Source organism: Jaculus jaculus, chromosome 2 (assembly GCF_020740685.1).
Source record: "Jaculus jaculus isolate mJacJac1 chromosome 2, mJacJac1.mat.Y.cur, whole genome shotgun sequence".
NCBI lineage: Eukaryota > Metazoa > Chordata > Mammalia > Rodentia > Dipodidae > Jaculus > Jaculus jaculus.
The window spans coordinates 42,165,262-42,181,595 of NC_059103.1; the positions used below are offsets into that span (position 1 = coordinate 42,165,262).

The 16,334-nt window shown below is 48.6% G+C and overlaps 1 protein-coding gene across 1 annotated transcript in view; it reads left to right on the plus strand.

Annotated features, from left to right (window-relative positions):
• Positions 1-16,334, plus strand: part of Zbtb7c (zinc finger and BTB domain containing 7C) — a 405,924-nt gene that overhangs the window by 240,579 nt on the left and 149,011 nt on the right. The window contains exon 3 of the mRNA XM_045143821.1: positions 573-634. The gene's annotated coding sequence lies outside the window, so the exon portion shown is untranslated. The remainder of the gene's footprint in view (positions 1-572; positions 635-16,334) is intronic.

Consider the following 16,334-nt stretch of genomic DNA (forward strand, 5'->3'; position numbering starts at 1 on the left):
CCTCCCGCGGCGGAGCATTCCTGCGTGGCCTCACAGTCAACCTCCACAATGCATTTTCTGGCCTTTGTTGGTTTGTGTCAGCTCTTGAACATTATTTAAATGTAGTTTGGGGTCCATGAATGCAATTACCATTGTGTTATTATTCAGAGGCAGATTGTTAAGATGCAGGCAGCTGTACAAGGAGATGCCCTGTGCTGTGAGGTCCAATTTAGGAGGGCCTTCTGAGCCCTGTGCACAGCGTTGCTAGGCAACCCCAGGCTACAGAAGCGGAGGCCTCCCTGGCTCCGGAGTGGGAAGAAGCCCAGCGTCTTCAGGGAATTGGAGGCAGTGGTCAATCCAAGGCTGGCAGGGCGCCGCGAGCGGGAGGAGGCGGCGTGGGCCCAGCCCGCGGGCCTGCAGGGGTGGGGTGCCCACCCAGTAGCGCATGGTGTTTCCAGGGAGGGGAAAGAGGGTCTGTGGGAGGGAAAATGCAGAGAAGGTGGCCAGCTATGGCCAGCTAGGAAAGCTTCAAAGAGTACCCAGAGCAGATGCTAATGTGCTTCCCCCCCACTCTCACCCCGTTCTTTTTGCAGGGAATGAGCAGGTTGGCAGAAAAATTGGTGGCCTGGAATTGAAGAGTAAGGAATCTGTGCTTGTGAGTATGAATATTGCTTGTCATGTTCTGTGGTTTGATAATGTTCCCGGGAAGTGAGAGGTCTTACCTTCTAGGAGAAAGGAGCGTGATGTGGGTGGATCCTTCTGGAAGGTATCTCTAGTTCTAAGTGTCCCATTCTCAAAGAGGCCAGTTGACAACACGCTCCATGCAGCGCTCTCATGCCTAGTAATCCAGTCGTCCGTGTCAGAAGAGATGCCATCTGCACATAAGACAATTAAAGACCTTTCTGGAAGGGCACTTAGACTGGCTCTGGCTTCCTTGCTACAGACGAATCGCACTTGATGGGGAGTGGTCAGAGAAGGTCGGGAAAGGGAGTTTTGATCTGTGCCAAGGAAGTAGGATGTAGGAGCAGAGCAGAGGCCCTGCAGGAGAACCCACCAATGCTTTTGTGGAGGGAGGCATACGTGTGGGTCTGATGGGCTGGGGAAGAAGTTGGTGCTAATGGGCTCGGAATATCTACATGAAGAGTACAGATGCAAAAGAACAGGGTGCCGTAAAGTATCCTCCACCTGTGTAAATAAAATAAGTTTCTGCCAGTTTGTTTCTTGTTCCATCACATGCAAATGGCTTTTGATCAAACTTGAGGTTGACCTTGAGATCAGTACATCATCCGTGAGTCGTATAGGAAACGGGGATCTTCCTTAGGTCTCAGAACACACACACAGCCTTCTGCAGACAACAGCAGCTAAGGGTCAGCAGCATCCCTGAGCCCAGCGCTGGGGTCGCTCCCTGAGCCTCAGGGTGACAGTCACCAACACAGTGCTCCCAACTGTTGCCTTGTCCTTCCTGTCAGCTGTTGGTGCCCAGGCAGAGGGGCAGCTGGAATTACTTAACAAACGTTAATTCATTCCAGTGTTCAGAGCCAGCAGGAGAGGTTGGCTAGTTCCAGATCTCAATAGCAACAAGTACCATTTACACAGCACGCTTCACAGTCTTGCCCTTTGGGAGCTTCACAGGTTCTGTCAGCTATTCTTGTTATACAGATGAGGAAACTGAGGCTTAGTGTGTTCTGTGAGTGGGTAAGTGGAGTGGTACAGCTAAGACCTTCATGCTGACTATCTAGTTGTGTGACTGGATCTCTGATTAGGAAGCAGAATGATGATTGTGCGGTCCCTCAGGTCCCATTGTTAGAATTCTCTCTGCTCTGGAGGCCAGTGTATTGTGTCTCTGACTTTCATACACTGGTGCTCTTTGACGGTGGGGAAAGGGTTTAGACTTCTACCCAAAGCAAAAAGCCACATGCGTGCTCAACACCAAGGACCACTCTGTCAATGGGAGGGCCTCCAGTTGGAGCCACTGGAGGTTCCTAGGAGTGGAGCGTGAGGTGGTTCTGGGTGCATATGACACGTGTGTAGAGAACACCTATCAGAGAGACAAGGAGGCAAGAGAGGGAGGATGGGCGCTAGGGTGGCTCTCCTCAGCTCCATCCATCATGCCACAGTCACATCTGAGTAGGAGACAAGGTTCGGGGCTAGACTGCCCATTACTTATCATCAGATACCTAGAGCATGGGTCACGGTGGCACCTCCACGGCATCGCCTCATCCAAGAGAGGGCATCCCAGAGAATGACCCATGTGGAAGCCAGTAGGTAAAGGGGACCTGGGTCAGGCATCCACTGCATTTGTCATTATGCCTATATGCATGTCTGTTGTGAAGACTGCCTCCCCTGACCTGATAGTAATCTTCAAAGCACTTAAGTTTGCATTTTAAATTTTTATTTATTTATTTATTTATTTATTTGAGAGCTACAGGCACAGAGAGAAAGACAGATAAAGGGAGAGAGAGAGAATGGGCACGCCAGGGCTTCCAGCCTCTGCAAACGAACTCCAGACGCGTGCGCCCCCTTGTGCATCTGGCTAACGAGGGACCTGGGGAACCGAGCCTTGAACCGGGGTTCTTAGGCTTCACAGGCAAGCGCTTAACCGCTAAGCCATCTCTCCAGCCCAAGTTTGCATTTTAAAAGTAGAGGCTGAAAAATGTATAAATTAGAGTTAGGGTTAGGTCTAGGTTTAGGGTCAGAGTATTAAAGTAGAAATCCATAATGACATCTGCTTATACTGAAAACAATGCGAGGGTTTTTTTTTTTTTAACCGAAGTCTTATTCTTAATAGGTAATTCAAGCTCATGGTTCTTAATTGGAAAGTATCACAAGGTCTTTATAAAAAGTCTTTTCCCTTTCCATGGCCCCTAGCCTTTATTCTCCTAGAGACACCCAATGTTATTACAGCTCTTTGTACTTTTCCCAATCCTGTGCACACCCATAGCAGATAGTTTAGTCATCCAAGTTCTGGTGAATCTGGTGGTACTGAAAGATGTGATCTTCTTGGGCCTCTGGAATCAGCATTAGGGTTGTCCCATAAGAGGCTGAGCAGCAATGCACCTTTTCTTTGTGGAGGGGTCAGATCAGAGCCCGAGTCAGCTCTCAGTGGAATGGCTAAAATGCATACAAACTTCACAAACATTTCCAAATCCTTTAGAGTTTCTCTCCAGACAAATGACATGAAAATCCTAAATTATGATTTCAAATTATGATAATAATAAATATTTAAAGCAAATACAAGTAGCTTAAGGATACTGAACTCAGGAGGCAGAGGTAGGAGGATTGCCATGAAAATACAGAGTGACCTGAAAATGCAGGTCAGCCTGGGCTAGAGACCCCACCTCAAAAAACCAAAAAAAAAAAAAAAATTGAATTGCAGCCCTTATAGTCCCCAAGCCTTTAAAATTATATTTCATACCATTTTTCATTTAATGTGAATCATAGAGCTCTCAGTGCATTTGCTATCTGATGTCAGTTGCATCTTGTTTAATGACTTCTGGGCATGTGATCTGTTTCCCAAGTGCACCAAGATCTACTGTGTTGTCAGAACCTGTGAGATCTCTCTGTGGCTTCCTTTAATGAGGTGACAACCGTAGTTTGGGGACCGGGGTTTAGTTAGCGATGGAGTAGCCTCCCTTACTGCTAAGCTCCCTGTGGCAGGAAGTATTGAAATGGAAGCGAAGTCATCTGTCACCAAACCCACACAGGAACTCTCCACTATCTCATAGGCGGCTGCAGGAGACTTGTATGGCCCTGTCACGGCAGGGGCTAGCCTGCGCATCTCTGTTATCATCCATGCTGTTCCAGGTCAGGCACCTTCACCACCCCAGGCATCCGCTCACACTACACATTACCTTCTGGATTTGCATCTTATGGGTTTGGTCCAATGTCTACAAATGCCCAAATTGAACTTATTTTGTAACCTTATAGGCCCAATGGGTGTGTATTCCTCTTGCATGCAAGCTCCCTGCTTTCAGTCCTCCCCCCACTTACGTTCTCTCAGGTTACAAGAATTCCTCTAACTTGTACTTACACTGTTTCAGCTCCAAAAGGGGTTTTTGGTGGCACCCTCATGAGGCCATGAAAAAAAAAAAAATCTCATTTCCGTCTAAGAAATTGAATCATTATCTTGATTGAAATAATATCTTCCCTCAACCTGCAACCAGATAAAGAATCAAATTGGTGGAGTTTCCTTATCATGGCAGAGTTTGCAGGACACAGAATAATGGCCTGTCACTGCCTCTGCTGGCGGGTTCCGTAATTCAGCGCCCAAGGCGGCTCCTGGCCTGCTTTGCATGGTATAGTATCTGTGGCAATAGAGGACCGCGTGGTTAATGACAAATGTCATTATATGAAAAGGAGAGGTAGCTTAGGGTCTAGAACAGCCTGAGCAATGGGTGCAGCTGGGACTGTTCTTATGGCGGCCATAGCGCTCCAACAGCATCTCACTCGTGTGGGAAATTATAAGAGCAGCGCTCATGACAGATTTTATCCTTTGAGGACTGGAGTCTGCTGGAGCCCTGTGCCCTAGGCTGAGCTTCCACAGTTTGAGTAAGTGAGTGGCAGCCTTAAAAGGTGGATTCAACCTCACTTGGGCTTGGGCTGGCAAGACATCTGGAGGAAGCTGCAAGAGAACCTTGCTTCTGGTCTGAACTGCAGAACTGAGCGCTTGGGGCCTCCATCTTTGGTTCAGAGAGGGTAACACTGAAAAGGGCAGTAGGAGGAACAAGACAGGCTATGTCTATACAGAATTCAGGCTCCCAGCTGCCCCCTCTGACCTTCCTGCCCCCAGTAAAGAGACCCTGCCACATTCCGGGTGTCAACTATAGACTCCCACAAGGACTGCTCTTGCACTGCTCAGCCCCACACACTCTTGCATCAAAAGACAGGTTTCCTGGGCTGGAGGGATGGCTTAACAGTTAAGGTGTTTGCCTGCAAAGCCAAAGGACCCAGGTTTGATTCCCCAGGACCCACATTAGCAAGATGCACAAGGTGGCACATGTGTCTGGAGTTCATTCGCAGTGGCTGGAGGCCCTGATGTGCCCATTCGCTCTCTCTCTCTCTCTCTCTCTTTCTGTCTGTTAAATAAATAAAAATAAACTATTTTTAAAAAGACAGGTTTCCTGTGCACTAGACAATGGTAGCAGTAACTCAAGGATCTCAGTGGCTGACTTTTTGAAAACCTTCTGGGTACCAGTACGGTTATAATTGTTTTATGTGCTCTAAAAGTTTTGCTTTCTTTCTTTCTTTCAACCTTTTTTCTTTGTCTTTTTGTTTTGTTTGTTTTCCAAGATAGGGTCTCACTGTAGCCCAGGCTGACCTGGAATTCACTATGCAGTGTCAGGGTGGCCTTGAACTCTTAGCAGTCCTCCTACCCCTGCCTCCCGAGTGCTGGGATTAAAGGTGTGCACCACCATGCCCAGCAGAAGTTTTTTATTATCTGCCTTGACAACTGCAAAGGAACAGAAAGGTTCAGTCACTTGCTCCAGGTCTCACCAGTAAATGATAGAGCTAGGATCAGAAACCAGGGAGTTGGCTTGGATCTTTTGAAAACCTTACAAATAGACTGTATTGGGGACTAAATAATTTCAAGCAGTGTGGACTTTTACCAGATCCAGAGTCATAATCCTATTGTAGAGAGACGCAGGAATAATCATCACACATTTGGGATGTTCCAGGGAGTCACAGAGGTTGAAGGAGATTCTGGTCAAAGTGCTAGTGGCTTAGATACATGGTGCCCTGCAGGGCAATACCCAGCTGTGCAGACAGCGTACAGCACCAAGGTTCTCAGGACTTGGCCTCCCACTGACTTGCTCCTATCCACCCGGTCCCCATCTTCCTGCAGAGTCCCCCACCCCAAGGCCCTGGGGGCTACACTGTGTACCTGAACTTCCCCAGGAAGGGACACCATCCCCCAAACCCACCCTGTGTGCCCCGTGTGCATGTTTGCTTCAGTCCCCTTTGTCTCAGCCAGGTGTAAGTGACATGAAAGCCCTGATCAGCAGAACCTTTTCTTCAAGAGCAGTGCTGGCCTGTCAGAGAGGACGCCTGATTACCACGGTAATCACTCGACAAATGGAGTGGTTTCATAATACATTTTCATCTGAAACGAGAACAGGTGTGCAGGGGAAACCAACATTGATCAACAAGATCAGTCTCGGGAGATTAATGGTGAGTTTAGGACTGCTCAAAGAAACAGGAAGAAAGAAAGCTCCTAGCTTGCAGTCACAGGCCTTCCAGCCTGACTTTTGACCACTGCCTGACCACACTGGCCTCCGAGCCTTCCCGTCCCATTCCTCCTGGCACCTTGACTTCTTCACGCTTGGCCATCTGTCCCATAGCTCCTCTCCCGGGAAGCAGCCTTGTGCCCACAAGCTTGGCCCTATGAATCTTGCCATCTGAAATCTCACATGTGACCTTGGGGAGTCTCACTCCCCGGCTAGCTGGAAAGTCCCCCAATATACATCCATCTCCTCGGTGACCCATGCTACCAGGAACAAGCCCAGCTCAGTCATTCTCAGCCATTCAGAGAACTTTTGTCAGCTGAGGGCCTTGGTCTCGCCGGTGAGCCTCTGTCAGGGCTGTCTGTGACTGAGGCCTCACGGGCTTCCTAAGGGTGGGATTTAAAATGCCACCATGATACCTGCAGGGGATACCAGAGCTGACTCATTCATTCCTGCTGGGGAATTGGAATGTACGTGCATTGTACTATTCCTTCTGGCAACGAAGCCACAGTGGGGAGCCAGGAAAACCACACGGCAGTTCTGATTTTTAAGCCTCTAGAGATCTGCTCATCTTCATCCCATCTGTCCACTTCCAAATCAGTTCTGGTGCTGGATCTGGGAGCCCCTGCATCCTCCTGGGACCAGGCAGGACTTTCTGGCCATTGCTGGCCATCCTATGGTTGTGAGCAGGGCAGGGTGGAGGCCATCTGACTCACAGACCAGGCACAGCGGGGCATGTGTCCTGAACTAGCCAGCGTCTCTACCACAGGGCACAAGACAGAATAGACCTGACAGGTGCATCTCATGAAAGGCTTTCTCTACTTTCAAGTAGACAATGCATCAGAGAAGTTGCCGGGCCCCCTCTGTTAATGTGACGGGCATTAGTTAATATTCTGATTTTAATAGAATGAATAATAAGAAGCCCCAAGTATCTCTTGAAACTAATTTTGAAGAACGTGATCAACCATGCGCTTGTCTTCCTGAACCAGGCTCCCAAAGAGCTCCTAACAAAGGGCTTAGCCAAGAAGAAAGGCATTCCTCCACCAACCACCACCTTTTCTCCTTTAATCCCCACTTTGTACTGCTTCTCGGTGCACAGTCACCCCTGGCAAGATGAAATCAAGTTGGAACAGAAAGCAGCAGGCCTCAGAAGGAGGCCTGGAGCCACAGCCCCAGTTTTGCTCTGCAGCACGTGCCTGCCGTCCAGTTGGACCCCCTCGGTGAGGGCTTCTGCACCCACTCCAAAGACATTCCTGAGGGAAGGACCACGCCCTCCGTGGGAGTCCACCTGCATCGAAGGGAGGGCAGGAGACAGGTGGCCTGCTTCGAGTGGGCCTTGTGAAAGTTGAGTCCAATGGCCAGTGTGAGGCATGGAGGATTGATGACCCTGCCGCTGCCAGGACTGTTAACATGGATAGCAGCTTCCCCAGGAACCGAAGGGACAAGGAGAGAGAGGGAGAGAGCGAGACGGGCCAGGTGTGCTGAGAGCAGAGGCAGAGCGTGGGAGGAGGGGCCCAGCCAGCCTGAAGAAAGGGAGACACGACATTAAACACCGCTAGTCTCGGGCTGGAGAGATGGCTTAGCGGTTAAGCGCTTGCCTGTGAAGCCTAAGGACCCCGGTTCGAGGCTCGGTTCCCCAGGTCCCACGTTAGCCAGATGCACAAGGGGGCGCACGCGTCTGGAGTTCGTTTGCAGAGGCTGGAAGCCCTGGCGCGCCCATTCTCTCTCTCTCCCTCTATCTGTCTTTCTCTCTGTGTCTGTCGCTCTCAAATAAATAAATAAAAATTAAAAAAAAAAAACACCTCTAGTCTTCACTCCTTTCTCCTCTCATTACTTAACCAACAGACAGCCAGAAGCTGGTACAGTCTGCTTTTGGGGGCATGGTGCCAAGTGGAGAAGGGTAGTGAGCAGGCCTCGAAGGGTAAATGGAAAACGATGGCCCTGTACCTCTGCCCCTAAATTATGGACTAGGGCAGGGCTATGTCCCCAGACCTCATCAGGGCAGACCTGACCTGAAGGCCAATTTAGATGCCTCTGAGAAAGTTCCTAGCCTAAAGAAATTCAACACACACACACACACACACACACACACACACACGGCCTATTTGCCAGAGATTACACCTACTTTTGATTTTTGGCAGGAACTTGAGAACAATGTCACTGTTACAAAAACTTCCCCTGAGAGAAGAAAGAGGTTAGGGGACCCTAAGTGAATCCAAGTTGGAATGCCACATTAGATTCTTCCTTGACTGAGCCAATGCTGGGGACTGGAACACTATTGCACGGTGCCCCAGGAGTCTCGGGACAACCTGGAAGAGAGTCAAGTCCAAGGAAAATCATGTTGCGGGTGAGGACAAGTGTAGGTCAAAGTCAGGAATGCAAGGGTGAGAGCTCCCCAAGGTGAGGTCTGGCAGAGGTTCGCAACCCCACAGCCAAACTTTGCCAGGTGGAAGCCTGCCCAAGGCTAGTCCTGGATAGATCCATGTCCTGGACTCAAAGGTGCCTCTGGAAAACGTAGGCAGCTCTCCTTAGACATGCCCACAAAAGAGTATGCTGAAAACAAATGCCGTGAAGTGAAAGTTTTTTTTACAGTGCTGCACCAGGCCTGGGCTCAGCACTTTCAGGAGTGATGTGTGTGTGTGTGTGTGTGTGTATGTGTGTGTGTGTGTGTGTGTGTGTGTGTGTGAACGCGTGTGCGTGTGTGGGTAGGTGAGCATGTGCCATGGCATGCACGTGGAGGTCAGAGGACAACCTCAGGCACTGTTCTACCCCTTGCGTTTTGTTTACAGCAGGATCTCTTTGTTTCTCACTGCTACACTTGCCAGGCTGGCTGGCCCATGGGCTTCCAAAGATTCTTTTGTCTTCCCCTCCTGCCTCACTTAAGGAGCAATGAGATTACCAATGCGAGCTACTGTGTCCAGCTTTCCATGGGCTCCAGGGATCTGAACTCAGGTCTTCATGCATTTGTGACAAGCACTTTACCCACTGAGCCATCTCCTCTGCCTGGTTATGAGAATTTTTAGTTGCTCCAATGCCATTGAGGTGTGTATCACCCAGCAGAAGAGGGAGCCGAAACCCCAGAGCAGTCACTTCTTCAAGGTCACATTCATATCTGTCCCTTACTGAGGGTCTGCACCTGTAGAGAAGGGAGTACCTTCCTAGTGTTGGGCCATCCATTTTAATATTTTGTTTAGAAATAGTTGAGGGTGGGTAAAAGTAATTCAGACGTGCCAGGCATGATGGCACACGCCTTTGATCCCAGCACTCGGGAAGCAGAGGTAGGAGGATTGCCATGAGTTCAAGGCCACCCTGAGACTACAGAGTGATTTTCAGGTCAGCCTGAGCTAGAGTGAGACCCTACCTCAAAAAAACAAAATAATAATAATAATAATAGTAATTCAGATGATACTCTTATATCCTTGTATCTCAGATCCACTTGTTAAAATGTCGCCTAACTTGCTGTATTATCATATAAGTGCTGTGCATTAACTGATTGCACCACTGGACCTCCAGTAGTGTCTAGATTTTATCACTGCACTTGTACACAGCATGCATCTTTTCTAGACTATCTCAGAGTAAGTCATACACACAGTGACCCTTTATCCCTAAACAGTCCAGCCAATGTTTCCAAAGAATAGACACATCCCCTGACATAATGAAAATATGACTATCAGTTAATCTAACACAAATACAACACTCATCTATTCTCCCATTTATATTCCAGATTTGCCAGGTAACCTCATTATGTTGCTGCAAGATTTCTCCAGGGATCAGGTGTTGTATTCAGTTATGTCTCTTTAGTCTCCTTTCACCTGGAGCTCTTTCAGCCTTCCTTAGCTTTCATAACGCAACTCCTTTGAAGAACAATGCCCCCCCCTCTTGTTTTTAATAAAATCTTCCCATTTTGTCTCTTGTGTCTTTGTGATTGGATCTTGGTTATGCACCCTTGGCCAGAATCCTGCATAGCCCCTTCTTTTGGAGGCATTTTGTTTATGTATTTGTTTTAAGACAGTGTCTCTGCAGGTAGCCAAGACTGGCCTTGAACTGTCAATTCACCTGCCTCCATCAGCATAGATTCCCTCGGTTCTCCTCAGAGGATCACATCTGGAGGCATTCACTAGCTTTCCTTGTGGAGGTACATTTTGGTCTCCCCATCTTGGTATTACCAGTTTCTCCATTTCCCAATGTGGGCTGGTTGTTTTCCTCCCTGAAAATTAGGCAGAAGTCTATGAGAAGTGCTTTAAAACCCTGCAGGTCCCCTGCCACTTGAGCCCTAGCCCCCAGAGGCAGTTTTCATTCACAGCCCTCTTCTCGGCCACTCGCTCCTATGCTTGGTATGGATTTATTTATCTGTGTGGACTCATGAATCCCCTGCCCCCTGGTTTCTGATGCTTTGTTATTTCTCATTGTCCTCAACTATTTTGGTGTTTAAATGGTTTCAGCTTTAATGGGAGGGGTCCCTCCAAGCTAACTCCCATGAAATATTGATTTCTGGTCTAAGAGGCCCCAGGCCCATGCAGCACCTGTTCTGCACTAGCCCAGATTCAATCATTTTTCTGACGATCTCTGGTTCCTTTTCCTGGGCAATGAGATTAGATGCCAACATCTGGGCACTCAGTGTGCTAGTCTTGGTGCTGCTGGCATCTTTACTTGTTGGCCCTTTGAAGGGACAAAGCTAGGGACTACTCGCCTGTCTTTCATACATACGTGAGCATGCAGTTACACGCGTGCATATGCACTCCGCATACTTAGACGCTTTTACACATTCAGTTTCCCATTGTAGAAATCATGTCCACGTAGATGCTCCAGTTCCAATTCATTTCCACAAGTGGCTTCCTACCTTCCCCAGAAATACTAATTTGACCTCCTTCTCCAGTGAAACCCTCAACACATCATTCATTTGCTCAGTCCTTCATTATATCCAAATCACTGTGAGAATTGCTTCCCAGAGCCGGGCGTGGTGGTGCAAACCTTTAATCCCAGCACTCAGGAGGCGGAGGTAGGAGGATCACCATGAGTTCAAGGCCAGCCTGAGACCACATAGTAAATTCCAGGTCAGCTGGGGCTAGAGTGAGACCCTACCTAGAAAAACAATAACAACAACACCAAAAAAGAACTGCTTCTCTGATAGACTTCTTCCCCTGCCCACTTACCTCAGCTGCCATGCTCACACTTATGTCTTCTTACATTCCCTTCTTTCTTCTTCACAAGGCAGTACACTCTACATACAGTCGACACTGGATTTGTTCAATAGTATGTCATGGAAATCACTTCATGCTAGTTCATAGAGCGCTTCCCCATTCTTTTCCACAGCTGCAGGAGTCTTCATTGGAGGGTAGATACCATAGTTTATTTAGCTGCTGTCCTGCGTGTGATGAGCTGGGCAGTTCCCTATATATTTTTTTTTTCTTTTTTAAAAATTATTTATTTATTTATTTGAGAGCGACAGACACAGAGAGAAAGACAGATAGAGGGAGAGAGAGAGAATGGGCGCGCCAGGGCTTCCAGCCTCTGCAAACGAACTCCAGACGCGTGCACCCCTTGTGCATCTGGCTAACATGGGACCTGGGGAACCGAGCCTCAAACCGGGGTCCTTAGGCTTCACAGGCAAGCGCTTAACCGCTAAGCCATCTCTCCAGCCCAGTTCCCTATATTTTGCGATTACAAATAATGCTGCAACGCTGTGTATATGTTTCTTCTGCTTGGAAGAGTGTGCCTCCAGGGTGTATCTCTAGGAATGGGATTATTGAGCTGAAGCGAGAGAAAGAGACCGTGTGTGTTTGGGGTTGCCAGATCTTTCCACAGGGCTGCACCAGTCTGGTTCTCCTGGCTGAGGTTTCTTCACAACTGTCCCAATAAATGGCATCACCAATTGTAGAATTTTTGTCAACCTTGTGGGCATGAAGCAGTATCACAGTTTAATTTTAATTTCCATTCCTCCTATGAAAATAGAACTTTTTCATGTTGTTCTATTGTTGTAGTTGCTCGTTTGTTTGTTTTGAGGCAGGGTTTCACTCTAGCCCAGGCTGGCCTTGAACTCATGGCAATCCTCCTACCTCAGCCTCCCTAATGCTGGGATTAAAGACATGCATCGCCATACCCACCTAACTTTTTCATATGCTTGGGATCATTTTAATATCTTGGGTTTTTTTTTTTGAGAATTGTTCATAACTTTCGCCCACTTCTGTTGGGCTTTCAGCTCTTTGTACCTCAATTTTCAGGTGCTTTGCCTAGCCTCCTTTTCACTGCTAGGACAAAACACCTGAGCAAAAGCAGTTGGTGGGAGGAAAATTTATGTATATTTAATTTATAGTCTTGAGAGGAAGCTCCATGATAGCAGAGGAAAGTGTGGCATGAGCAGAAGCTAGACATCACCTCTGCCACAGTCAGTGATAAGCTCTAGCAAGGGGAAAGTGGCTATAACACCCATAAACCCATCCCCAACAACACACCTCCACAGCAAGGCTCCACCTCCCAAATTGCCATTAGCTGGGGACCAAGTATTCACCACACATGAGTGTCTGAAGGACATTTGACTGAAACCACCACAAACCACTTTATGTTATCATTAAATCTTTGTCTATTATGTATGTAGCAAATATTTTCTCCTAATTTCAAATTTTCCTTTGACTTTATTTATGAGGCTTGCCATATGAAATTTCTTTTTAATTTTGTTAAATTATTCAATCTGTCTGACCTGTGGATTTGTAGTTACTGTGGGTAAACCTTTTCTTCTACCAAGGTTATAGAAAAACTCACCAAGGTAGAAACATAACTTTCAATGGCTATGAATTCCATTGAAAAGATAAACCATAATTTAGTATTGATTCTAAGAGATGGATTGGAGTTCTCAGGCTGCTGGTATGGAGGCCAAAAGGGGAGCAAGTTTGGCTCTTGGAGGTGTAGAAACCCAAACTCCGATGGTCTTAGAACAGGGAGAGAGGCATCTCCTGCCCTGAAACAAGGGGCTTTCGACAGAAGGTGTCAAGGCACATGGCGTCAACACAAGCCAGGACACCACTTTGGAAGAGGAGATGTTTTGGGCTAGCAGAGAAAGAACCTCGGGGCAGAACCAGGCCAAGCAATACTTAATCAAGTGCTCACTTGAAGGGCCACACAAGGACAAGGCTGGGGCCTTGGGATCCACACTTCCTAGAATGCTGCTTGAGCCCAGCTGTGGGGAAAGATCCCGTGGGATGATAGGCTGGGGAAGGGAAATACTATAGACAAGGAGACTTCATGGGTGAGGAGCTGCTGGCCAAGTCAGGAGTAGCTAGAGTGGTGTGGTGAGAGGTGGGAGGAGCCTGGATTTTATCCCAAAGATGGTGGGAAACCATTGCAAATTGAAGAAATGGAAGAAGTTCTGCCCCAGTGGGGGAAACGAGAATGAAAGGAGCCTCTTCCCAGAGCTGATGCCAAAATTAAATAAAATAATTGTTGGAAACATTTTCAGCTGGCATCAGGCCTGCCTGGAGTCGTTCGATAATAATTTCTTGCATGTATTTTGAGGAGAATCTACTGATTTTCTTAATCAGGTTTTAGGTCCAACATCCATGACACAGTGGAACTGTTCAAATCACAAAGTAGGAGAGGAAAACTTATACCAGGGCTGGAGTGGGGAGGGCTCCATGGTTGAGTCCTTGCCTGGCACACACAGCACCCTACAAAAAGGAACAAAGGAGCTGGAGGGATGGCTTAGCGGTTAAGGCATTTGTCTGCAAAGCCCAAGTACCCAGGTTCCACTCCCCAGGACCCACGTTAGCCAGATGCCCATGGTGGCACATGCATCTGGAGTTCGCTTGCAGTGGCTGGAGGCCCTGGCGCTCCCATTCTTTCTTTGTCTCTGTCTCTCTCTCTCTCTACTTGCAAATAAATTTATATATATATGGAACAAAGTTCAAGGTCATCTCAAGTCTGGAAATATCTTGGGAAGAAGGACCTTATTCAATGACTGTAAGAAAGCTAGAAGGCCCAGGGTCCCATTTTGCCACAGTAGAAACTAAAGTCTAGGGAGCGTCTCAGCAAGTTGGTGGCCCACAGAAAGTTTAGAGCTATGTTCGTATGGGCAGACTCAGCACACTTGTCCTTCTTCTTCTCCTTCGCCAGCCCCGGGTTTGTCTGTCTCTGCTAGAGGCCCTGGGGAAGTAGAGTGTGGGCCACTCTGACACAGAGAGAAGGAACTAGTCACTAGCAGGAGGAGAGTCCTAAGAGACAGCAGCATTCTACACCTCTGTGAACCCCAGGCTGCCCCTTGGGAGAACTGCCCAACGGATCCTAGGACTTCCTTGTCCTCCTTCGCCAACCCCTGCAAGGGAGCCAGGGGAAGGCCCAGTAAAGACCCGTTTCCCTGTGGCTCAATAGGTCATGCCAATCAAGTGTGTGGGAAAAATAATAAGTCTCCAGCGATATGGCCATTGCGTCCTTTCGAGCTGGCTTATCTACTCCCCCAGCTCCTGCTGATGGAGGCCAGGAGGTTGCAGAATCTCCCAGAAGTCTGGTGGAGGGAGGGCTGGCAGATGCTGGCTGCTGCTCACCCCCCTCCGCCCCTGTCAATCCTGCAGCTCCTGCTGGGAATTAAACATCCTGGAAACAGATTTCCCAAGGTCCCCAGCCCTTCCTTCCCCACAGCCCTCTCCACCAGCCAGCTAACAGGCCGCAGCATATTCCTGGGGCACTGGGAAGACTCATCTATCTCACCAGGGACTTCCCATCAGGAAGTTGAATACCCACCTGCCAGTTTCCCTTGCCTCACTCCCCTCCCCCAGCTATGGCTCCAAAACCTATGTGACCCAGATGCCTCTGTCAAATTCCAGGATTTGCCTGCTGTTGCCTCTGCCTCTGCCTGTTGCTTGAAGGTGTGGCCCTAGCTTTATGAGTAGGCCTTGCCTTGTCTGTTTTCTTTCCTTTTCTTTTTTTTTTAAGCAAGCCCAACAGACTCTTTTATTTTATGCGTGGGGAGGGGGGGAGCAGGACCTCCAGCCACCAATTGAACTCCAGATCCATGTGCCCCCTTGTGCATATATGTAACCTTGCGTGCTTGAGTCACTGTGTATCTATCTGGTTTTTTTGGGACCCAAGAGAAAGACATGAGCCATTAGGCTTCCCGGGCAAACGCCTTAACTGCTAAGTCATCTCTCCAGCCCTATTTTGTTGTTGTTTTTGGTCTCAAGTACTTGTGAATAAGAGACTATGAACCTCTTTCAATATGAACTATCTGAGAGCTGGAGCTGCTGTCTTTTCAACTTTGGACCTCCTGGGTGCAAACAGAAAGACCAGTCTTTCAGGACAAGAAGGGGTGAGCTTGAACTCTGACCTGACACTTGCCAAGTGGCCTTGGGGAAGCCACGTGCTCTGCTTAAGTCTCCATTTCTTCATTTACATTAGTACACTTAGGGCACAGTTATGCCTGCTTTGCGGAGCGATTGTGTAGACTGAGCAGCAAGGGTGCCCTGCGCACACAGTGGCTGATCTCCAGTAGTCACCATCACTCATTGACAGACACCTCCTTTGTACTTGCCGTCCAAGGCAGACCAGGGGAGCAAGCTGACACGAGGCCCCCCTCAGATCTGGTGGGTGGAGAGCTTCCGCTGGCTGGGGGCCGGCTGGTGGCGGCAAGTAATAGGCCTGTCTTCAGTGTGTCCGTCCCTCCCATCGCTGGGATAGTGGTTTGTCCAGTTTCTTTCCAGCCATGTGGTTGCTAAGATTAGCCCCTAAAATCTGGAGATTGATGGTTTCTGGGATCTTGCTCACAGAGTGGAGGGCCCGGCCCAAGTGAGGGTCATGAGGCTAGCAAGAGAGGGCATTCGAAAGGACCACGTTGCTGGGCTCCTAAGCACATGACATGGCATCTCCACTGCTCACCCAAAGAGGCCAGAACATCCTGGTCATCCTTCAGTCTTGTGACTTCCTCCCCATGTTTAGTTTGTGGCCTGGCCTGGGACCCCTGGGCACTCAGGCCCTATGGGCTCAAAGAAGACAAGAGAGGGAATCTGGGATGTCCAGGTCCAGAAGAGTGGGACCTGCCCCAGCGGTCCAGCTTGGCTCCAGCTTCTTATGGCCTACTCCTAGCTGGGCATGGGGTTAAGAGTTAACTGAGGCCAGGCTGCCTGCACAGTGTAAGGTGCATCCCTTGTG